Genomic DNA, 26,222 nt, shown 5'->3' with positions numbered 1-26,222 from the left:
GCAAACAGAGAAAAGCCTGCGCATAGCAACGAAGACCCAACACAGCCAAAAATAAAATAAATAAAATAAAAATAAATAAATTTATAAATAAAAAAGATTACAATAATTTTCAAGGCTATGTAGAAAAATTTCCTCCAAATAAACCTGCAAAATATAAAAAAAGATACCCAGCTACTCTTCTGATGAAGAATATCTAAATTCAAAAAAATGAGAAATTTTAAAAGTTATTTCCTGTTTTTTCTTCTTCTGACAGAACTCCTGGGACACATTGATTTTATTGGAAATTGACATACTGTAGCTATAGGAAGATTTTAAGTACTTATATAAAGAAGTTTGCAATCAAAAAAATAATGTGATGCCATTAACTTGTTTCAAACATTGCATTCACAGTCATCTAAAGACATCCATTTAGGGAATAAAAAAAATATGATTTAATTGAACTCAAGGTATTAACTTTGTATACACCCCCTTTTCAGGATACTCCCTTTATACTTCCTCTGTCTATATTTAACTGTTTTCTCTTTCTCAATCTAAGGTAATGTATTTTATTATTACACTAAATAACAGATGGTGTTTGTAATCCGTATGGATTTCTGAAGTAATATATTGCTACAATAGTTTCACAGGTGTCTAATTTTAAATAATGTGCAAGGAACAAACTAAGGGCTCTACAAAACCATGTCTTTCATAAGTGTCCTTTTAGACAGTCATTTAATAAAAAGAGGAAAACCTTCATATGAAATGTAGGGAATATATTAGTTGTATTAAAGTGGTAAATTGAACTCATACTAGATTGTTTATATTTTATTACATGTAAAACAATAAAGATATGAACATATTGCATATATGTAACTAGTAGTTCTAAATAAAAGTTGTATTTTGGTTGTATTTATTTCATGTTTTTCCTATTTGTGCTTTTTAATTGATGTTAAAATACATTCAAGTAAAAAGCATAAATCTTAACTGTACAGCTTGATGAAAATTTACAAATACAATCAACACTCAGATCATGATATAGAACATTTATTTTACCCAAGAACATTTCCTCATGCTCAATTTCAGTCAATATCCAGTCTGTTCCCTCCTTGGAAACCTCTATTCTCATTTTCACCATTACCAATTAGTTTTGCCTGTTCTTGAACATAACTCTTACCAGGACAGAAAAAGCTGTGTTATTTGTCAGGTTGTCTTCATAGACTAATTTAATAGCAGGTATACCCAATCACAGCCTGGAATTCCTTTAGTAAAATGTATGGCTGTGTTACTCCAGCATTAACACTGCTACAGTACATTGTCAGAGCATGACCCATACACCATATGCCCCACTCCATTCAGCACTGTAATTTCTGCATGAGAAGACAAAGAAAAAAAAAATGCCTCTGAAAATCTTCTATAGGACATATGGGCAAATGGCTATTGATGGAAAATGTCCAACTATAAACAAGTTCAACTTGCATAGTTAATAGATTATTACTACCGGAGTAGAGACTTCCATGTCTTCAGCATTTGAGGAGCCTTGTGAACAGTTTCCATGACCACTGCCTTCTCACTTACTTGTGGGTAAATCCAGGTATTCACTCACAGAATCTTCAGGGAAAATCAAGGAGTCTGCCTTTATAAATATTGTACTTTGTGTTTCTATACACTGGATCAACCTTTATGTAGAGTTGGGGCTGGAGTTTTAATGTATATGCAGAGATAGAAAATGTGGCCTTTGACCTGCTCAAAGTAAATTTAGACACTTACATACAGTAAGAACACTGGAAAGGCTGCCTTTTAAGGAAAGGAGACTGGAAGTACCTTGTCCATTTGCCCAGGGAAGCAGCAAAAAAATGTCTTTGTTGATGCCTACTTGGAGTTTTTCTTGGAAGAAAAAGACAAGTCTCTCTTGAAAAGTCAAAAAATATACCTGCAAAGGCAGTGCCAATCTAGAAAATAGCCTTCAAATATGACCTCAAGACTAATGAAACTTAATGAAAAAGTAAAGGTGAAAACCATACTATAGCAATATCTTATCAAATATTATTAAAAAGGAACTAAATACTCAACTCTGTTAGGAAGTTAATCCTAATCCCCATGACTGTGAATGTATTGAGATACTATGCTCTAATTATGTTATATGACAAGATTTTGCAGATAAAATTAAAGTTACTAATCAGCTGACTTTGAGTTTAAAAAAAGATTATCTTAGTGGACCTGATATAATCATATGATTTTAAAAGCAGAAAATTTTTTTGGCTGGAGTGAGAAGAGAAAGTCAGAGAAATTTCAAATGTCAGAAAGATTTGATGTGCCATTGCTGGTTGAAGATGTAGAGAATTATGAAAGGAGGAATGTGAGCTGCCTCGGGAGTCTGAGAAAGGCCCACAGCTGATGATCATAAAGGAATTGCGGCCCTTAGTTCCATAAAGACTGAATTCTGCCGAAAACTTGAATGAGGTTGGAAACAGAATTTTCCCCAGAGCCTTCAGAGCCCTAAGCAGAGAATGCAGTAGAGCCTGTTCACACTGCTGACCTATACAGCTGTGAGGTAATACCTATTGTTTTATGTTTGTAAGTTTGTGGTATTGTAAGCGATAGAAAACAAGTACAACAGTAAAAGATCTCACTATTAAAAATAAACAACAACAACAAAATAATTCACCAGAGTTACTAAACAGACATGTTAGAGCAGGTCATCAAGAGGATGCGAACGTACAACTCAACATCAAGAAAACAAACAACCCAATTAAAAAATGGGCAGAAGAACTGAATAGATATTTTTCCAAAGAAGAAATGCAGATGGCCAACAGGCACATGAAAAGATGTTCAACATCACTAATCATCAGGGAAATGCAAATCAAAACCACAATAAGATATCACCTCACACCTGTCAGAATGACTATTATCAAAAAGTCCACAATAACAAATGTTGGAGAGGGTGTGGAGAAAAGGGAACTCTTGTACACTGTTGGTAGAAATGTAAATTGGTGCAGCCACTGTTGAAAAGTATGGAGGTTTCTCAAAAAACTGAAAGTAGAACTACCATATGACCTAGCAATTCCACTCCTAGGTATATGTCTGAAAAAAGCAAATACACTAATTCAGAAAGATACATGCACCCCAATGTCCATAGCAGTATTATTTGCAATTGCCAAGACATGGAAACAACCTAAGTGCCCATCAACAGAATTAAATTTTGCCATTTGCAGCAACATAGATGGACTTGGAGGGTGTTATGGTAAGTGAAACAAGTCAGACAAAGATAAATACTGTATGATATCACTTATATGTGGAATCTAAAAAGTACAACAAGTTAGTGAATATAACAAAAAAGAGACTCATAGATATAAAGAACAAACTAGCAGTTACCATTGGGGAGTGGGGGAAGGTACAAACTATTGGGTGTGAAGATAGGCTCAAGGATGTATTGTATAACACAGGGAATATAGCCAGTATTTGGTAATAACTGTACATGGAAAGTAACCTTTAAAAATTGTATAAAAATGAAAACTTTAAAAAAAAAAATCTTAAAAGAGAAGTCACGATCATTTAACAGTGTTTGGCAAATAATAAGTATTTGTTTATGCTACTACTATCTGTTGTCCTCCGCTGATATAAGCTCCATGAGGATGTGGTTTGTTCCTCATTCACCACTGTGTCCCCAGCTCCTGGCGTGTGGCAGACATTCAAAAAACATTTGTTGTACAGCTCAAAAAAGAGAAAGGACTTCCCTGGTGGACCAGAGGGTAAGACTCCACGTTCCCAATGCAGGGGGCCCCAGTGCAGGGGGCCTGATCAGGGAACTAGATCCCCCATGCATGCTGTAACTAAGAGCCTGCATGCCACAGTGAAGATCCCACATGCTGCAACTAAGACCCAGAGCAACCAAATAAATAAATAAATAAAAGAGGAGATGACTGCTATTTGACCCTGAAGCTGGACCTGGAAAATTGGAGGCTCCTCACCCTCTTTCCTGTCCTTGGAATGTGCATTCTGCTTGCCTTGACTATGCTAAAATCTGCCCAAGGACACAGACTTGAGATGGTAATGTGTTGTTGAGACCATTTGGACTGTATACTTAACTGAACCCAGTTAAAGCCTCTAAAGGAACTTTTAAGATTCTGGTTGGTAGGTGTGGAAATCTAATCATCTTGTGGCCAAAAAAGACAAGCCTCATAAGTAAGTTCCCTTGATTATTAAACCTGCCACCTACCAATCTGGAGTGATCTGCCTTGTTCTCTGGTCTCTCCCTGCCTTCCAGGGAGTTTTAGATTTCACCCAGGGAACTCCTGAGGTTGAGAACCAATGAGATACAATGATAATTAGCAACTTGAAATAACAAAATAGTTAATAGACCATAATTATATTTAATGTTATTAAATGAAAGAAAACATATAGATCATAGCAGGAAAAAAAAAGCCCACCATGGCAAAAGTAGGGCACATTTAAAACAGAATTACATAGAGCAACTAGAAAGAAAAAGTTGCAGTCTTTAACATTAAACAACTATTAGATAGTTGAAACAAAAAAATATCAGAAGACGGAATCAGCAGGCAAAAAACTAGCCTAGAGGAAATCGTTCCTAGTGAAAGAGAGATGGACAATTAAACGAGAGGTACAAAAATAACGTTATTAGTTTGAGAAGCATTGAAGGAGATATTGTGGGAGAGGCATCATTCAAAGAAATAATGGCTTATAATTTACCAGAACTGTTTCCAGAATTATTTCTCCAGAATCTTTAAAATAAATGAAGAATGGAATATACATACATTTCTGGTCCAGAGTAACTTTGAAACCCCATGAGGCAAGAGACCTTTATCTTGGGAATGATCCTAGGTAAGGCCAAGTTCCTGCTCCTTGGAAGTACCTCCCGAATCCATTGTTTTTCATGGCTTCTGCAGTTCACTCTCAGGGAGGTTATTTCTTTACAATTATCTTCTTTAACCACATCTGAGAGAAGATGCAAAATATGTAATCCCTGGAGGCTGAGCAGCTCTCTTCTAGTGATGAAGTTTGAGAGATAAAGGATGACTTCACATCAGTGTTGGGCCTTTTGGTAGGCCTCCTCTTCGAAGAACTTAGACTTTGACTCGTCTTTTTCTAGTCCACTCCTGTGCCAACAGACAATTCAATTCCATGCTTTTCTATTTCTAGACTAAATTGCACATGCTTTGAACCTGTTAGGATTCCATGGGAGAACAATACTTCTAGAATTGTTTAGTATATATTGTCTTTTTACTTGACCATTTACCCAGCTGAAGTGATTCACTCAATGCCGTATGAATCCATCAGGAATTTTTATAAGGGAATGGTGCCTCTTTTCTTGATCTGATGCTTGGCACTAAACTGAGTTTTAAATGGCCCATGTCACTCAAAGCATTCTTAATTTTATTTTTTATCAATTGGAGATAAGAATTAATTAAATCCCAAAAGTTTCTAAAAATTTGTTATTCCCTTTCATCTCTGCTTTTAAAAAATGAACCAATTCTTTTTGTGTGTGTATGAGATTACTTTACTATCCTGTCAAATGTAAGCCATAGCATATAACTCACCTTTAATTTTCCAACTTCTTTAAAGTAAAAGTTTAGTGAATACACTTTAGACCCTCCAAATGATCACATGTTACAATTTTAACAGAATTTTTACACTACATAATATGGCTAGATACTTTTGACTTGCATTAACTGTTTCCTTAGGCCTTCTGCCTAGCCCCAAAACTAGTGCCACATATTTTAATTTTTGTTACAGCAGCAACTCATTCTTGGTGTTAATTTCTGTATTGGATAGTTTATTTAAGTTATGTAGCAGTGAAAAGAATGCTAAAATTTCAGCAGCTTATAAAAATAAATATTTATTTCTCTATCATATGACGTAATGTTGTAGATTCACTTAAGTTCTACTCTTCTTCTTCATTCAAGGGTCTAGGCTGATGGAACATTGCTGGCTATTCTTGTATTAGAGGGAATGGGGGAGAATAGAGAGGAACCCCATGATAGCTCTTAATATTTCTAGTTGAAAAACGAGATCACTTTCACTCATTTTTGTTAACCAAAGTGTGTCCCATAATCAAACATGACATCAATGGACTAGAAAGTATGGTCCTCCCACAAGGAAGGGAAGTGTGTATTTTTTACAATATTATAAGCTATCAGAGGTGGTGTTTTACATTTTTTTTTTTTTGGTTATTTTATTGATATACAATTGATATATAACAGTTTCAGGTATACAACATAAGATTTGATATTTGTATATATTGAGAAATGATCACCACAATAAATCTAGTTAATATCCATTACCTCATATAGCTACAAGTTTTTTATTGTGATGAGAACTTTTAAGATCTACTATCTTAACAACTTTCAAACATGCAATACACTAACTACAGTCATATTACATCTTCATGAGTTACTTAGTTTATAACTGGACGTTTGCACCTTTTGACCACCTTCACCCATTTTGCCCACCTCCCACCTCCCTACTCTGGAGACAACCAGTCTGTTCTCTGTATCTATAAGCTCAGTTGTTGTCTGTTTGTTTGTCTGTTTTAAGATTCTACCTGTAACTGAGATCATACAGTATTTGTCTTTCTCTCTTATTTCACTTAGCATAATGCCCTCAAGGTCCATCCATGTTGTTGAAAATAGTAGGATTTCCTTCTTTTCTAAGGCTGAATAATATTCTAATCATCTTTATCCAATCATCCATTGATGGACATTTAGGTTGTTTCCATGTCTTGGCTATTGTAAATAATGCTTCAATGAATATGGGGGTGCAAATATTTCTTCAGGATGGTGATTTTATATCCTTCAAATATGTACCCAGAAGGAGAATTGCTGGATTGCATAGTACTTCTATTTTTAACTTTTTGAGAAAACTCCGTAATGTTTTCCATAATAGCTGTACTGGTTTTCATTCCCATTAAACAGTGTACAAAGAATCCCTGTTCTCCACATTCTCACAAGCACTTATCTCTTGTCTTGTTGATTGATGATAGCCATTCTAATAGGTGTGAGGTGATGTCTCATTGTGGTTTTGACTGGCATTTTCCTGATAAATAGTGATGTTGAGCATCTTCTCATGTCTAAGTTGTCCATTTGAATATCTTCTTTCAAAAACTGTCTATTCAGAGCCTTTGCCTATTGTTTAATTTTTTTTTTTTTTTTTTTTTTTGACTATTGAGTTGAGTTCCTTGTATATTTTGGACATTAAGCCCTTATCAGATGCGTAGTTTACAAATATTTTCTCCCATTCCACCATGTGTTGTGTTTTTATTTTGTTGATTATTTCTTTTCCTGTGCAGAAGCTTTTTAATTTAAGGTAGTCTCACTTATTTTTATTTTGTTGCTGTGGTTTGTGTCATATCCAAAAAATCATTGCCAAGGTCAATGTCAAGGAGTATTTCTTGCTCGTTTCTTTCAGGAATTTTATGGTTTCATTTCTTACATTTTACTTTTTAATGTATTTTGAGCTAATTTTTGTGAGTGGTGTAAGATAGGGGTCTAGTTTTATTATTTTGCAACTGAATATCTGATTTTCCCAGCATCATCTTTTGAAGAGCCTGCCTTTTTTCCATTGAGTATTCTTGGCTCCCTTGTCAAATATTAGTTGACTGTATATTCATGTTTATTTATTTCTGGCTCTTGATGCTGTTTCATTAGTCTATATGTTTGTTTTTATGCCAGTAGCATACTCTTGATTACTTTAGCTTTGGAATATAGTTTTAAGTCAGGAAGTGTGATGCTTTCAGCTCTATACTCTTTCTCAGGATTGCTTTGGCTATTTGGGGTTTTCTGTGTTCCCATACAAATTTTAGGTTTGTTTTTTCTATTTCTGCAAAAAATGACATTGGAATTTTGATGCGATTTGCATTGAATCTATAGATAGCTTTGGATAGTATAGATATTTTAACAATATTAATTCTTCTGATCTATGAACTCAGGATATCTTTCCATTTATTTGTGTATTCTTCAATTTCTTTTACCAATGTCTTGTAGTTCAGTGTACAGATCTTTTATCTGCATTTCTTAATTGGTAAGCCGAGCAGAGCTGAGAAGCTGCAAAGAATTTTCATTCTCATTGTGCAATAGAGAAAATAAATGGATTTCAGGGCCTTCCAAAAAGGAAGAAATTCAGTTGAGATTCTTGAAAAGCTGCCTTCAAGTGTAAGTATACACTGGGAGCACAACAGTCTCTAACAATGAACAAAATCCAGCTCAGCTTAGCTCCATACCAGGAGAGAGTAAAATGTTTGCTCCTTCTTTAACTGCATACCAGAAACAAAAATAACTACTCTTGTAGAAAGATAACATCTTATAGAATTGGTAATTTTGTTGAAACACAATGTCTAGTATGTATTCAAAATTTACCAGCCAAGCCAGCAGATGGGGCTATGAGAAAAAATTCAATTAAGCAGATTCACAGTTAATTCTAGTTATTAGAGTTATCACAATTGAGTTTAAATATATGTAGAATTAAAATATGTGATAGCAAAATTTCACAATTTGGGAATATAGGAAGAGACTCTAAAGTGTTTTAAGACCATTATTTGGGAAGTACTAAGAGATCTGATCTAGATTAGAATGTAGTTTGTCAAGAATGCATATCAAATTTCTGAAGTAAATGTTATAATTATTGGAAAAGAATGCATGGCTAACTAGGTAGAAGGTAAGCTGAGTAATAAATAATAATTAATCTAAAAGAATTTAAGTAAAATAGAAAATAAACAATTTTTTAAAATTTAAAAATAGTAAATTATAGTCTTAAAGTACTTGAAGTATTCATTGTATTTTGCCTTTAATTTGTATGCTGATTACTGTGTTATCTTGTTCAGAAAATATATTTTACCACTATATGTTGAAAAGTTATTATTTTGGTTTTTTTTCCCCACTCTTTTTAACTAGAGCAGGATGTTCATGTTTTACAATGTCTCTGTGAGTGGAACTGGTAGTCAGCTACTGAAAGAACAAACTATGGAATCAAATGTCCCATTTAGAATCCCAAGTCCACCACTTTGTGTCTATATGGCCTTAAAATATTTAACAAAGTATACCTTGGTTTCACCATTTGTAACATAGATAATAATAATGATTATGTGGTAGATTTGTTGATGGTTAATTTTATGTGCCAATCTGGCTGGGTTAAGGGATGCCTACATAGCTGGTAGATTATTATTTCTGATTGTGTCTGTGAGGGTGTTTCCAGAAGAGATTAACATTTGAATTGGTAGACTGAGTAAAGGAGGTCACCCTCACCAATGCACCCCAACAATTGGGGTGAACATCACCCCAATTTGTTGAGGGCTTGAATAGAACAAAAAAGGCAGAGGAAGGACGAATTTGCTCTTTTTGCATAAGCTGAGACATACATCTCCTCCAGCCCTTAGACATCAGTGTTCCTAGTTCCCAGGCCTTTGGACTCAGATCAGGGCTTACACAATCCAACCCTCAATTCTAGGGCTTTTGGACTTGGGCTTGCACAATGAGCTCACCTGTTTTTCAGACCTTCGGACTCAGACTGAATTATACCACAGGTTTTCCTCATTCTCCAGTTTATAGGTGGCACAGACTTCCATGCCTCCATAATCCTCTGAAACAATTCTTATAATAAGTGTATATCTTATTGGTTATGTTTCTCTGGGGAACCTTGACTAATAAAACATCTATATAAAAGTGCTAAACACAAACCCTGGCATAGAATCAGTGCTCTTATATTTATTAGAATTGAATGTAAATTATTTAAAATCTAATTTTAATTTTTGTGTTTATATTAGATTACCTAAGAGGTTTAGGGATAGAATAACATATTTAATACAGTTTTTGTAAAACACTTCTATTTACACAATACAAAACTAATATTCAATCAAAGGACTTTTAACTGAACTGCAATAAAAATAGAAATACAGGTAAGGATGTTTAAAATTTGGAGTTTAGTATATCATATTTAACAGGAATTTTAAAAGATGGCTTTGAGGTTGAAGCATACAATTCAAGATTATGTTGTTATCGATTCCCAATCATAAATTAACTCTTTAGCTTGAAGAAAAAATGACTTTAAGAAAACGAAAACAGATATTTAAAAAGAAAAAAAAAGTTTCCTTTGAACAGGATAATTGCGTTCATATTGTGCCACTCAACTCAAATTCAAATAATTTCCAAACCATAAAGGCTTTGATAGAAAAGTTGTTAGTACAAACAATCTAGAAATTCCACACAAACATTATACATTTTCTAGAGTAATTTGATATGCTATATATTGTGAAGTCAATAGATAAGAAGACCTCACACAGTTTTTGGTTTTCTTTGTTTTTATTGTCTTCCATTATTTCTGTACATCAAGTAGGTAGGAAAATTCCTTTTCATTGGTGAATAAAATGCACTGGTCCCTAACTGTTGGATTTAAAAAAAGACAAATCCTACATTCACTGGTTTACAAAAGAAGAACTGAAGATTGGTTCTGAAGGGCAAGTTTTCTCAATAAAATACATTATTGCATTGAGTTTTCCTTAAGGAAGAGTTTGCCAACAGTGACCTGAACCCACTGTCGGGTCTCAGCCCATGCACTCTTCTCAAACGGTTATGACTCAGAATTCTTCAGTAAATGGAGAGGACTTTACTTTTTCTAGATTTAGAAAGATATAAGAGAGAGGGGCAAGATGGCGGAAGAGTAAGACGCGGAGATCACCTTCCTTCCCACAGATACAGTAGAAATACATCTACACGTGGAACTGCTCCTACAGAACACCCACTGAACGCTGGCAGAAGACGTCAGACTCCCAAAAGGCAAGAAAATCCCCACGTACTTGGGTAGGGCAAAAGAAAAAAGAAATAACAGAGACAAAAGAATAGGGACGGGACCTGCACCAGTGGGAGGGAGCTGTGAAGGAGGAAATGTTTCCACACACTAGGAAGCCCCTTCGCGGGCAGAGACTGCGGGTGGCAGAGGGGGGAAGCTTCAGAGCCACGGAGGAGAGCGCAGCCACAGGGGTGCGGAGGGCAAAGCGGAGAGATTCCCGCACAGAGGATCGGCGCCGAGCAGCACTCACCAGCCCGAGAGGCTTGTCTGCTCAGCCGCCGGGGCGGGCGGGGGCTGGGAGCTGAGGCTCGGGCTTCGGTGCTAGCCGGGAGGGAGTCCGGGAAAAAGACTGCAGCTGCCGAAGAGGCAAGAGACTTTTTCTTGCCTCTTTGTTTCGCGGCGCGCAAGGAGAGGGGATTCAGAGCGCCGCCTGAACGAACTCCAGAGACGGGCGCGAGCCGCGGCTATCAGCGCGGATCCCACAGCAACAGGGATGCAGAGGGAAAAACGGAGAGATTCCCGCACAGAGGCTCGGCGCCGAGCAGCACTCACCAGCCCGAGAGGCTTGTCTGCTCACCCGCCGGGGCGGGCGGGGGCTGGGAGCTGAGGCGCGGGCTTCGGTCGGATCCCAGGGAGAGGACTGGGTTTGGCTGTGTGAACACAGCCTGAAGGGGCTAGCGCACCACAGCTAGCCGGGAGGGAGCCCGAGAAAAAGTCTGCAGCTGCTGAAGAGGCAAGAGACTTTTTCTTGCCTCTTTGTTTCGCGGCGCGCAAGGAGAGGGGATTCAGAGCGCCGCTTAAACGAACTCCAGAGACGGGCGCGAGCCGCGGCTATCAGCGCGGACCACAGAGACGGGCATGAGACGCTGAGGCTGCTGCTGCCGCCACCAAAAAGCCTGTGGGCGAGCACAGGTCATTCTCCACACCGCCCCTCCCGGGAGCCTGTGCGGCCCGCCAGGCCAGGCTCCCGTAATCTGGGGACAACTTCCCCGGGAGAGCGCACGGCGTGCCTCAGGCTGCTGCAACGTCACGCCGGCTTCTGCCGCCGCAGGCTCGCCCCGCCTCCTCCATACCACTCCCTCCCCCCGGCCTGACTGAGCCACAGCCCCCGAATCAGCTGCTCCTTTAACCCCGTTCTGTCTGGGCGGGGAACAGATGCCCTCAGGCGACCTACATGCAGAGGCGGGTCCAAATCCAAAGCTGAACCCCGGGAGCTGTACGAACAAAGAAGAGAAAGGGAAGTCTCTCCCAGCAGCCTCAGAAGCAGCGGATTAAAGCTCCACAAACAACTTGATGTGCCTGCATCTGTTGAATACCTGAATAGACAACGAATCATCCCAAATTTAGGAGGTGGACTTTGGGAGCAGGATATATTAATTTTTCCCCTTTTCCTTTTTTTGTGAGTGTATATGTGTATGCTTCTGGGTGAGATTTTGTCTGTATAGCTTTGCTCTCACCGTTAGTCCTAGGGTTAGGTCCGTCCGTGTTTTTTTTTTTTTTTACTTAAAAAAAATTTTTTTTCCCTAATAAATGTTTTTTTAATAATTTTTTCCTTATTTTCTATTTTAAAAAAATTAAAAAAATTTTTTTTCTTAATAAATTTTTTTCTTAATAATTTTTTTCTTACTTTTTATTATAAAAAATTAATAAATCTATTTTTAAAAATTAAAAAAAAAATTTTCTTAATAAATTTATTCTTAATAATTTTTTTTCTTATTTTTTATTATAATAGCTTTATTTTATTTTATTTTATCCTCTTTCTTTCTTTCTTTCTATTTTTTCTCCCTTTTATTTTGAGCCGTGTGGATGAAAGGCTCTTGGTGCTCCAGCCAGGCATCAGGGCTGTGCCTCTGAGGTGGGAGAGCCAAGTTCAGGACACTGGTCCACAAGAGACCTCCCAGCTCCACGTAATACCAAACGGCAAAAATCTCTCAGAGATCTCCATCTCAACATCAAGACCCAGTTTCACTCAACGACCAGCAAGCTACAGTGCTGGACACCCTATGCCAAACAACTAGCAAGACAGGATCACAGCCCCATCCATTAACAGAGAGGCTGCCTAAAATCATAATAAGGCCACAGACACCCCAAAACACACCACCAGACGTGGACGTACCCACCAGAAAGACAAGATCCAACCTCATCCACCAGAACACAGGCACTAATCCCCTCCACCAGGAAGCCTACACAACCCACTGAACCAACCTTAGCCACTGAGGACAGATACCAAAAACAACGGGAACTACGAACCTGCAGCCTGTGAAAAGGAGACCCCAAACACAGTAAGATAAGCAAAATGAGAAGACAGAAAAACACACAGCAGGTGAAGGAGCAGGGTCAAAACACACCAGACCTGACAAATGAAGAGGAAATAGGCAGTGTACCTGAAAAAGAATTCAGAATAATGATAGTAAGGATGATCCAAAATCTTGGAAATAGAATAGACAAAATGCAAGAAACATTTAACAAGGACGTAGAAGAACTAAAGAGGAACCAAGCAACGATGAAAAACACAATAAATGAAATTAAAAATACTCTAGACAGGATCAATAGCAGAATAACTGAGGCAGAAGAACGGATAAGTGACCTGGAAGATAAAATAGTGGAAATAACTACTGCAGAGCAGAATAAAGAAAAAAGAATGAAAAGAACTGAGGACAGTCTCAGAGACCTCTGGGACAACATTAAACGCACCAACATTCGAATCATAGGGGTCCCAGAAGAAGAAGAGAAAAAGAAAGGGACTGAGAAAATATTTGAAGAGATTATAGTTGAAAACTTCCCTAATATGGGAAAGGAAATAGTTAATCAAGTCCTGGAAGCACAGAGAGTCCCATACAGGATAAATCCAAGGAGAAACACACCAAGACACATATTAATCAAACTATCCAAAATTAAATATAAAGAAAACATATTAAAAGCAGCAAGGGAAAAACAACAAATAACACACAAGGGCATCCCCATAAGGTTAACAGCTGATCTTTCAGCAGAAACTCTGCAAGCCAGAAGGGAGTGGCAGGATATACTTAAAGTGATGAAGGAGAAAAACCTACAACCAAGGTTACTCTACCCAGCAAGGATCTCATTCAGATTTGATGGAGAAATTAAAACCTTTACAGACAAGCAAAAGCTGAGAGAGTTCAGCACCACCAAACCAGCTTTACAACAAATGCTAAAGGAACTTCTCTAGGCAAGAAACACAAGAGAAGGAAAACACCTACAATAACAAACGCAAAACATTTAAGAAAATGGGAATAGGAACATACATATCGATAATTACCTTAAATGTAAATGGATTAAATGCTCCCACCAGAAGACACAGACTGGCTGAATGGATACAAAAACAAGACCCATATATATGCTGTTTACAAGACACCCACTTCAGACCTAGAGACACATACAGACTGAAAGTGAGGGGATGGAAAAAGATATTCCATGCAAATGGAAATCAAAAGAAAGCTGGAGTAGCAATTCTCATATCAGACAAAATAGACTTTAAAATAAAGACTATTACAAGAGACAAAGAAGGACACTATATAATGATCAAGGGATCAATCCAAGAGGAAGGTATAACAATTGTAAATATTTATGCACCCAACATAGGAGCACCTCAATACATAAGGCACATACTAACAGCCATAAAAGGGGAGATCAACAGTAACACAATCATAGTAGGGGACTTTAACACCCCACTTTCACCAATGGACAGATCATCCAAAATGAAAATAAATAAGGAAACACAAGCTTTAAATGATACATTAAACAAGATGGACTTAATTGATATTTATAGGACATTCCACCCAAAAACAACAGAATACACATTTTTCTCAAGTGCTCATGGAACATTCTCCAGGATAGATCATATCTTGGGTCACAAATCAAGCCTTGGTAAATTTAAGAAAATTGAAATCGTATCAAGTATCTTTTCCGACCACAATGCTATGAGACTAGATATCAATTACAGGAAAAGATCTGTAAAAAATACAAACACATGGAGGCTACACAATACACTACTTAATAACGAAGTGATCACTGAAGAAATCAAAGGGGAAATCAAAAAATACCTAGAAACAAATGACAATGGAGACACGACGATCCAAAACCTATGGGATGCAGCAAAAGCAGTTCTAAGAGGGAAGTTTATAGCAATACAAGCCTACATCAAGAAACAGGAAACATCTCGAATAAACAACCTAACCTTGCACCTAAAGGAATTAGAGAAAGAAGAACAAAAAAACCCCAAAGCTAGCAGAAGGAAAGAAATCATAAAGATCAGATCAGAAATAAGTGAAAAAGAAATGAAGGAAACAATAGCAAAAATCAATGAAACTAAAAGCTGGTTCTTTGAGAAGATAAACAAAATTGATAAACCATTAGCCAGACTCATCAAGAGAAAAAGGGAGAAGACTCAAATCAACAGAATTAGAAATGAAAAAGGAGAAGTAACAACTGACACTGCAGAAATACAAACGATCATGAGAGATTACTACAAGCAACTCTATACCAATAAAATGGACAACCTGGAAGAAATGGACAGATTCTTAGAAATGCACAACCTGTCGAGACTGAACCAGGAAGAAATAGAAAATATGAACAGACCAATCACAAGCACTGAAATTGAAACTGTGATTAAAAATCTTCCAACACACAAAAGCCCAGGACCAGATGGCTTCACAGGCGAATTCTATCAAACATTTAGAGAAGAGCTAACACCTATCCTTCTCAAACTCTTCCAAAATATTGCAGAGGGAGGAACACTCCCCAACTCATTCTACGAGGCCACCATCACCCTGATACCAAAACCAGACAAAGATGTCACAAAGAAAGAAAACTACAGGCCAATATCCCTGATGAACATAGATGCAAAAATCCTCAACAAAATACTAGCAAACAGAATCCAACAGCACATTAAAAGGATTATACACCATGATCAAGTGGGGTTTATTCCAGGAATGCAAGGATTCTTCAATATATGCAAATCAATCAACGTGATACATCATATTAACAAATTGAAGGAGAAAAACCATATGATCATCTCAATAGATGCAGAGAAAGCTTTTGACAAAATTCAACACCCATTTATGATAAAAGCCCTGCAGAAAGTAGGCATAGAGGGAACTTTCCTCAACATAATAAAGGCCATATATGACAAACTCACAGCCAACATTGTCCTCAATGGTGAAAAACTGAAACCATTTCCACTAAGATCAGGAACAAGACAAGGTTGCCCACTCTCACCACTATTATTCAACATAGTTTTGGAAGTGTTAGCCACAGCAATCAGAGAAGAAAAAGAAATAAAAGGAATCCAAATCGGAAAAGAAGAAGTAAAGCTGTCACTCTTTGCAGATGACCTGATACTACACATAGGGAATCCTAAAGATGCTACCAGAAAACTACTAGAGCTAATCAATGAATTTGGTAAAGTAGCAGGATACAAAATTAATGCACAGAAATCTCTTGCATTCCTATATACTAATGATGAAAAATCTGAAAGTGAAATTAAGAAAACACTCCCGTTTACCATTGCGACAAAAAGAATAAAATATCTAGGAATAAACCTACCTAAGGAGACAAAAGACCTGTATGCAGAAAATTATAGGACACTGATGAAAGAAATTAAAGAGGATACAAATAGATGGAGAGATATACCATGTTCTTGGATTGGCAGAATCAACATTGTGAAAATGACTCTGCTACCCAAAGCAATCTACAGATTCAATGCAATCCCTATCAAACTACCACTGGCATTTTTCACAGAACTAGAACAAAAAATTTCACAATTTGTATGGAAACACAAAAGACCCCGAATAGCCAAAGCAATCTTGAGAACGAAAAATGGAGCTGGAGGAATCAGGCTCCCTGACTTCAGACTATATTACAAAGCTACAGTAATCAAGACAGTTTGGTACTGGCACAAAAAGAGAAATATAGATCAATGGAGCAGGATAGAAAGCCCAGAGATAAGCCCACGCACATATGGTCACCTTATCTTTGATAAAGGAGGCAAGAATATACAGTGGAGAAAAGACAGCCTCTTCAATAAGTGGTGCTGGGAAAATTGGACAGGTACATGTAAAAGTATGAAATTAGAACACTCCCTGACACCATACACAAAAATAAACTCAAAATGGATTAAAGACCTAAGTGTAAGGCCAGACACTATCAAACTCTTAGAGGAAAACATAGGCAGAACACTCTATGACATAAATCACAGCAAGATCCTTTTTGACCCACCTCCTAGAGAAATGGAAATAAAAACACAAATAAACAAATGGGACCTAATGAAACTTAAAAGCTTTTGCACAGCAAAGGAAACCATAAACAAGACCAAAAGACAACCCTCAGAATGGGAGAAAATATTTGCAAATGAAGCAACTGACAAAGGATTAAGCTCCAAGATTTACAAGCAGCTCATGCAGCTCAATAACAAAAAAACAAACAACCCAATCCAAAAATGGGCAGAAGACCTAAATAGACATTTCTCCAAAGAAGATATACAGATTGCCAACAGACACATGAAAGAATGCTCAACATCATTAATCATTAGAGAAATGCAAATCAAAACTACAATGAGGTATCATCTCACACCGGTCAGAATGGCCATCATCAAAAAATCTAGAAACAATAAATGCTGGAGAGGGTGTGGAGAAAAGCGAACCATTTTGCACTGTTGGTGGGAATGTAAATTGATACAGCCACTATGGAGAACAGTATGGAGGTTCCTTAAAAAACTAAAAATAGAACTACCATACGACCCAGCAATCCCACTACTGGGCATATACCCTGAGAAAACCATAATTCAGAAAGAGTCATGTACCAAAATATTCATTGCAGCTCTGTTTACAATAGCCAGGACATGGAAGCAACCTAGGTGTCCATCATCGGATGAATGGATAAAGAAGACGTGGCACATATATACAATGGAATATTACTCAGCCATAAAAAGAAATGAAATGGAGGTATTTGTAATGAGGTGGATGGAGTTAGAGTCTGTCATACAGAGTGAAGTAAGTCAGAAAGAGAAAAACAAATACAGTATGCTAACACATATATATGGAATCTAAGGGAAAAAAAAAAAAAAAGGTCATGAAGAACCTAGTGGCAAGACGGGAATAAAGACACAGACCTACTAGAGAATGGACTTGAGGATATGGGGAGGGGGAAGGGTGAGATGTGACAGGGTGAGAGAGTGTCATGGACATATATACACTACCAAATGTAAAATAGATAGCTAGTGGGAAGCAGCCGCATAGCACAGGGAGATCAGCTCGGTGCTTTGTGACCACCTAGAGGGGTGGGATAGGGAGGGTGGGAGGGAGGGAGATGCAAGAGGGAAGAGATATGGGAACATATGTATATGTGTAACTGATTCACTTTGTTATAAAGCAGAAACTAACACACCATTGTAAAGCAATTATACTTCAATAAAGATGTTTAAAAAAAAAAAGCTTAAAAAAAAGATATAAAGTAGGAAACTTCTAATTATAAAGAATCAAACTGAACAATCAATCAATTATCAATTCAAATTGATAGGAACATCTGTTACTATTCAAAAAATAGTTATTGGCTTAAAAACCTATATTAATTTTTTGCATGTTTCATAAAATATGCCTGATTGTGGCTTTGAATAATGATAATTCACTTTTGCAGTAATATCGTTTCTGACTTTTGGAAAACACCTCTTGTATTTTAAATGCTTAAAGCCATGTCTCTGTTTCAGTTAATTGAATGAATTATATGAGTTGCACTGAGTGTATGAAATCTAGTTATGCTGGACTTTTCATCTGGGTCCTGCTATGGGAAAAATGCTATTAAATAGTACTGTCGATATTGTTATACATAGACCCTCTCTTTTCTATGTTCAAACCACTCTTTCTTTGTTTCATAGGCTGAACTGGAGTGAAAGACATGAGCTGAATATTTCATGCTGTACTGGTATGTATAATTCACGATTAAATTCTTCAAAAAGAAATAGATAAGAAGTACTGAAAGCTATAAATGAAATATTTTTATACTTAACAGAAGCACTGCATAGAGATCTTTTAAGTCTTGTCTGCACTGATACCATGAAGAATTATGAAAAATAACAAGCCACTAAGAAAGAATCAAAGAGAGACAGAAAGGGAAACAAAAAAGAGAAAGAGAGGCAGAGAAAGAGGTAAAGAGAAAAACAGATAACTGTCCATATAAATTGCAGAAATGATTTTCTCACAAGTAATATATGAAAATGTTAGCAAGTTTTGGCACAGTATATTTTAGTCTGTTACTCATTTTGTCCTTTTCTGTTGGGGATACAAAGTGAATGATCAAGTTTTTAAAAGAGGTCATTCTAAAATATCTTTAAAAAAAACAGAATTAAGGATAGCTGGAGTCAGTTCATTTATTGACTTAATTGTTTATTCATTTATTAATTCCATAAATCTTTGAGTGATCACCATTTACCTAGCTTTCTGATGGTTGTTAGGGGTATAACGTTTATAAGTGGAGTGACCATATAATTTATCATCCAAACCAGGACAATTTGACTGCAATATACAGGATGTTGAAGAGACAGTTAAAAAATAAAACTGTCTCTGGCAAAACAAGGTATATAAACAACATATTTATAAGACTTGCTCTTTGACTTCAAGGTATGTCATTGTATACTTCAAAATGAACATAAAACTGTAACGTGGTGTGACACATTTTTAACGTGAGCAGCTCCAGTATGGTAGAAGTGTGTATAGAATGGAACTAACCAAGTTATATGAGGTCATAAAATTTTTTTGCAGAAAGTGTCATTAAGCTGAGGAAAGGGTAATATAGGTTAAATTACAACTGTATAATAATTAAATATCAGACTTAGAAAACCCCTAAAAGTAAATCTGAAATCTTCAACCAAATAAAACACCCAGAATAGGAAGAAATTATATAATACCTTCATAAGAAATAAACAGAATTTTGTTTGTCTGTGTACCCAAAATTATATGGTAGGTAGAAAGAAATACCTAATCTGAACCCTAGGTCTGAATTATTATGAAAAACTGGTAAAGTAACATAAAAAATTCTGTTATCCTGGTAGAGTATTCTGATTGAGATTAATACTATGAGTCACAAGACAGTGTTTCCAGTTATAAATACAACAGACAGTAGTTCTGTACCACCTTTTTTTGAAGTTGATACCCCACTATCCAAAAATTTTCTCCTGACCTATCCCTCATGTTCAGTTCCAGTCAGAAAGTTAAATTGGGATATAAGGATTTTGCTATCTTATTATACACCTAAAAGGATGTTTAGAAATTCCTGAAAAAGAAGAAAATCCAAATAATACAGGAATTGTGCCTTGCCATGTTAGCTTCAGGCTATTTTGAAGAGTAACAAGATAACATTTTACTATCTCTTATCAATTAAGGTAAGAAACAATTATATATATACATATATACACATATATAAACACATATATGTGTCCAACTAATGTTTTAAAGAAGTAGTTCTTGCAAAAACGTTCTCTCAAAGTATTCTAAATATATTTTTCGATACTCGTAACTCCTCTCTCAATATTTTTGTTTGCTAGTATTTTATATATCTTAATGGGTGATTGTAAGTTAAAAATAAACTTAACTTTGAGGATGAGAACTAGATATTTCCTAAGAAATCTATTCTTGTTGTATAGAAGAAAAGTTTGAGATGCTTCATACAAAGCAGAACAACTAGTTATTATCCAAGAAGACTTGCTTCCTCATCCATTTCATGACGCATATATATGTTTTTGTTTATTGCTTGTTAATATGCTCATCCAATGACTATTTTATAAATTCAGTTAGTAAATCTGTGTTGTTTGGTTTAATTAAATACCAGTTAAATAACCAGAGCCATCAGTTTATGTCATTGTACTTCAGAATCCTTCATCTAAATGGCTTCCATTTCCAGTATATTTCAACTATCCATCTTCATGGCACAGCCTTAAACTCTGCCATTGTAGAAAACTGTTCTACTTCCAAGGTGATACTCATGGCATTCTCATCCCTTCACATCCCTTGATTTCCATAGTTCCTAATTCTTCAAGATCATTCAAACCCTCATAATTCATTCAGTTCATCAATTCCCTTCTATTACTCTAATCAGCATCCCCTGCACCTTACCCTGAAACTCCCTAATTTCTCTTTCATTGCAATACTCATCAAGCAACGATGAATAATCCCGCCTTACCTGCCACTATACTTGCTAACAGTTACTGCCATGGAGATGATATCGTATGAAATAGTATTCAAATCCCACAAAATAACCTTAAAATGTTCTTCAATCCTTTTGTTTATATTTCTTTAGTGGCTGTTTCTGTTCTTCTCTTCTCTGAATTCCTCACACTTTTTTCTTGAAGGAAGATGATCTTAGTTTATGCTGTATTTAAGAGAATATGGCAATATAGATTCATGTCTTCATTTCTCTCCTTTTCAGCATTTCACTGAGAAGAGAGATATTGAGAGAACACAACTCATTTGAAAACATGAAGTTTCTGCTTATAAATATGTTTATATAAGCAGTCTTTATCAGTTGATTCCAAAAGGTTGTGCTTTCCTGCATGTTATTCTGTGGAGTACCGGCCTTCAGCTTCACTTGTTAATCTCTGAAATATCTAATCTCAGCATCCTGTTGTATTATTCTGCCTTACCTATGGGGATGGCTAAAGTGCTAAGGTTGGAAGTATAGTTTTCTCATTGGAACTTAAGAGAAAACAGCCACTTTAATCATATACTGCTATGCCATATTTTGTGCAATACTGCTAAACATTTTCTGAGCAGCAAAGTTTCCTTGTTTATTAATTAACTGCTTCCACGTTCACTGATATACTCTCAGTGAACATTGTGGTTGCCACATTTGCTGTTTATCATTTTAAGCTAAGGGGATATGTTCCACTTATGAACATTTTAGATGTTATCAAAGCAAAGCAAATATAAACATTTTGGAATTCAGAGTACCTTTTTTTGTCCCTCAAATACATTAATTTAGAAGTTCATTTATTCATTCAATAAATACTTATTGAAAATAGTGGTATATAAAAACAAGCATAGGTTTCAGATTATAAAGATCTGTGTTTGATTTTCAACTCCCTTACTTAGTAGTTATCTGACTAAGGTTAGTTATATAATCTCTTTGAGCTTCAGGTTTCACATCTGAAAAATGAAAGCAATGATTGTCATCTCATAAAACTGTGAGGACTAAGTTAGAATACATGCCTAGAATACAAATGTCTAAAACATGGCACGTGTTGAATATCTTTTCTTATTACCTGAATTTCATCTAGAGAAAAAATACCTAGAGGAAAATTATACCAACAATAGCACTAAGGCCAGGAGGGGAGGGATAAGAGTACAGAGTTGTAAGGTTTTTATATTATATCAAAATTCTATAATATCCTTTGAATGTAGTTTTTTATAAGTTGAAAATGTATAATGTAAACCCTAAAGCAAGTAATAAAAGCAGGTAAAGATAATAAGCTAACAGAGATAAAAATGAATCATAAATAATATTCCCTTAATCTAAAGGAAATCAGAAAAAAAGGAAAAGAAGGGAAAAAAAGTAGAAATGTGGTACATTTAAACACAACCATATCAATAGTCACATTAAAAGTAAACTAAATACCAACTAAAATCAAAGATTGCCAGGTTGGATAATAATAAAGCAAGAAGCAGCTATTAGTCATCCATAAGAAACCCATACTAGATACAAAAGACATCAATAGCTTACAGTGAAAAGAGACTGACAATACATGCCATGTTAATACTCAATAAGGAAAGAAGAGTGGTTATATTAATATCAGGAAAGGTGGATTTCAGCAACAGAAAGAATATTACTAGGGATAAAGAGACAATTGTAATAATAATGATTAAGGATGCAATCCAAAAAGGATGTAAACCAAAACCAAATTGTTTATACATCTACCAACAGAGCTAACAGAAGTAAAAAGTTATAAAAGAACAACCTAAAAGATAAATTAAGCAAGTCTGGAATTTTCAACAGAGATCTCAATACTTGCTTTCAAAAATTGATAGTTCAGACAGACAGAAAATCATGAAGAATATAGTAAACTTGAACAACACTAACAACCAACTTTTCTTAAAATTTATAGGCCACTCTACCCAACAACAGCAGAATACACATTCATTCAACGGGCAATTTGATCATTTACCAAGTTATACCACATTCTGGACCATAAAACCAATCTCTATAAAGAGTTCAAATCACACAAAGTATGCTTTCTTATTACAATGAGTTACATTATAATCAATAACAGAACTATACTTAAAATATCAACTATTTGTAAACAAAAATTTTGTTTTTATTTATTTTATCTTTTCTGAGTTCAATATTAATTTATTTGATGCCTAAGGATTGCAAATTTCATGTTAACAATATTTGAAATTGGAGTCATCATTCCTCAGTCCCACACCAAAACTATTCTTTTCCCCTATCTTGTGAACACAACCACCATCCACCCAGTGGCACCTGCCAGTAACCTAGTTATTACTGACTACTTCCTTCTCCCTCGTCCTATATTTCTAGCTTTTTTCAAAGTTCCATTGATCCCACTTCATTAGTGTTTTTTCATAAATGTTAATATTTATCAGAACAATACATATGCATGATAGTAAAGCAATTAGTACAGAGTTTATGATGAAAATGAGTAATTTCCCCTCCTGCTGTTCCCTAGATTTAGTACCACTTTCTACAGTCCATACACAGCTTTTCTTAACATTTCTGATTTTACCTCTTTTTTAAATACATTTTTAAATAACCTAAGTGTCAAAGAAAAATGGCAATAACTATTAGAAAATACAAACTGAATGAAAACAGTAAACAAAACAAATGAAATTTCTCGGATGCAGCTAAAGCAGTGCTAAAAAATGTATAACATTAAACACTAATATTAGAAAAGAAGAAAGGTCTCATATCAATAAACTGATCCCATCTTAAGAAAATAATAATACAACAAATACAAATTAAGCACAAAGTAAACAGAAGAAAGAAAATAATAAAGATATGAAGTGTAATCAATAAAATAGAAGACATAAAACAGTATAAAACACCAGGGTTTATCAACCTCAACACTAACATCAATTTGGGCTGAAGAGTTATTTGTTGTGTGGACTGTCCTGTACACTGTAGGATGCTTAAAACATCCCTGCTTCTATTCACAAGATGCCAGTTACACTCTTTCAGGTGTGACAAAAAAAAAAAGAATGTTTCCAAGCATTCAAATATTGCCAAATGTCCCTTGAGAGGGAAAATTACCTCCTCATCTGCTGGTGAAAACAACTCCCAAACCAGACCAATCAGAAAAAAAAAAAAGTAAAAAGTATGAGTGACCCTATTACCAGTATCAGGAATAAAATACATGAAATCACATATATGATGAAAGGATCATAAGTTAATATTCTTCACTAATATTTATAACAATGTTTGGTAAATTAGATAAAATGAAAAATTCTTGAATGACACCAACTCTCAAAGCTCACCAAGAAGAAATAAATAACTCACTAGCCCTATATTTGTAAAAAGAATTGAAATAGTAGTTTAAAACATTTCTGCAAAAATGTTAGTCCCAGATTGGCTCACTGGAGGATTCTTCCAAACATTGAAGAAAGGAAGACATACAGATGGACAACAAACACATGAAAAGCTGCTCAACATCATTAATCATCAGAGAAATGCAAATCAAAACTACAAGGAGGTATCACCTCACACCAGTCAGAATGGCCATCATCAAAAAATCTACAAACAATAAATGCTGGAGAGGGTGTGGAGAAAAGGGAACACTCTTGCACTGTTGGTGGGAATGCAAATTGATACAGCCACTATGGAGAACAGTATGGAGATTCCTTAAAAAACTAAAAATAGAAATACCGTATGTCCCAACAATCCCACTCCTGGGAATATACCTGGAGAAAACCATAATTCAAAAAGATACATGCACCCCAATGTTCATTGAAGCACTATTTACAATAGCCAGGACCTGGAAGCAACCTAAATGTCCATCAACAGAGGAGTGGATAAAGAATATGTGGTACATATATACAATGGAATATTACTCAACCATAAAAAAGAATAAAATTGTGCCATTTGCAGAGACGTGGATGGACCTAGAGACTGTCATACAGAGTGAAGTAAGTCAGAAAGCGAAAAACAAATATCGTATATTAACGCATATATGCAGAATCTCGAAAAATGGTATAGATGATCTTATTTGCAAAGCAGAAATAGAGACACAGACATAGAGACCAAACATATGGATACCAAGGGGGAAAGGGGAGGGTGGGATAAATTGGGAGATTGGGATTGACATATATACACTACTATGTATAAGATAGATAACTAATGAGAACCTACTGTATAGCACAGGGAACTCTACACAATGCTCTTTGGTGACCTAAATGGAAAGGAAATCCAAGGAAGAGGGGATATATTTATACGTGTGGCTGATTCACTTTGCTGTACAGCAGAAACTAACACAACATTGTAAAGCAACTATACTCCAATAAAAAAAAGAAAGAAATCATACCAATTCCACATAAATTCTTTCAGAAAATAGGAGAGGGAATAATCTGTAATATATTCTATAAGGCCAGCATTATCCTTACAGCAGAACTAGTAAAGAAAATAAAAGAAAGAATACTACAGGCAAATATCCCTCATAAATATAGATACAAAAATTCTTAACCAAATTTAGCATATTGATCCAAAAATATAAAAAGAAAAATATGTCATTACTAACTGGGGTTTATCCCAGGAATGCAAGATTATTTTAACATTTCAGAACTTCCTATATGATTATATGAATCTTTCTGGAACCACAGTTTGACTTCTTTCTCTGTCAAGGGAAAACCCACTCCCTTCAGAGTTTTAGTTCCTAATAAATAAAATGCATCCTAAAATCTGTCTCAAATTATGGTTCCAGTGAACAAAAACTGTGATAATGTTCATAGTCAATTTGTTTCCCAGACGATCCTTTATATTTGAAGTTAATAAGTGTCAGGAAGATTACATAACTTGTTATGATCTCACATTTTGTTAAGTTCTGATATTCAAAATAGGCTATCTAATTCCTATGTCTAACCTCTCCATTGTCTTACTAGTTTGTTTTGTTTGAATTATAAAGCTGTTTGTTCCAGTATTATAAAACTAAGCTCTAATAAATTGATGAATGTGTCTAGAAAATTGACTGAGATTTTCAGGTACAACTGCATCAGTACCTCTACTATGTCCTGCCTTATACAATGAAGTTTCTATTTTTGGAACATATCTTCAATTAGTTGTTATTAATTCATTTAATAAATGTATGTGTGTAAAATATTTAAAGTATTTATATATACAAGATATCTTTATACTATCTGAGACAAAAAAAAAATATGAAAATAATTTTTTAGAATTTTCTGGAAGTAATATTTTTCAGAAATGTTATTTTAATCTTT

Source organism: Eubalaena glacialis, chromosome 2, assembly GCF_028564815.1.
Source record: "Eubalaena glacialis isolate mEubGla1 chromosome 2, mEubGla1.1.hap2.+ XY, whole genome shotgun sequence".
Classification (NCBI taxonomy): Eukaryota; Metazoa; Chordata; class Mammalia; order Artiodactyla; family Balaenidae; genus Eubalaena; species Eubalaena glacialis.
The sequence above is the reverse complement of the archived record's forward strand: the minus strand, read 5'-3'. Positions refer to the sequence as shown.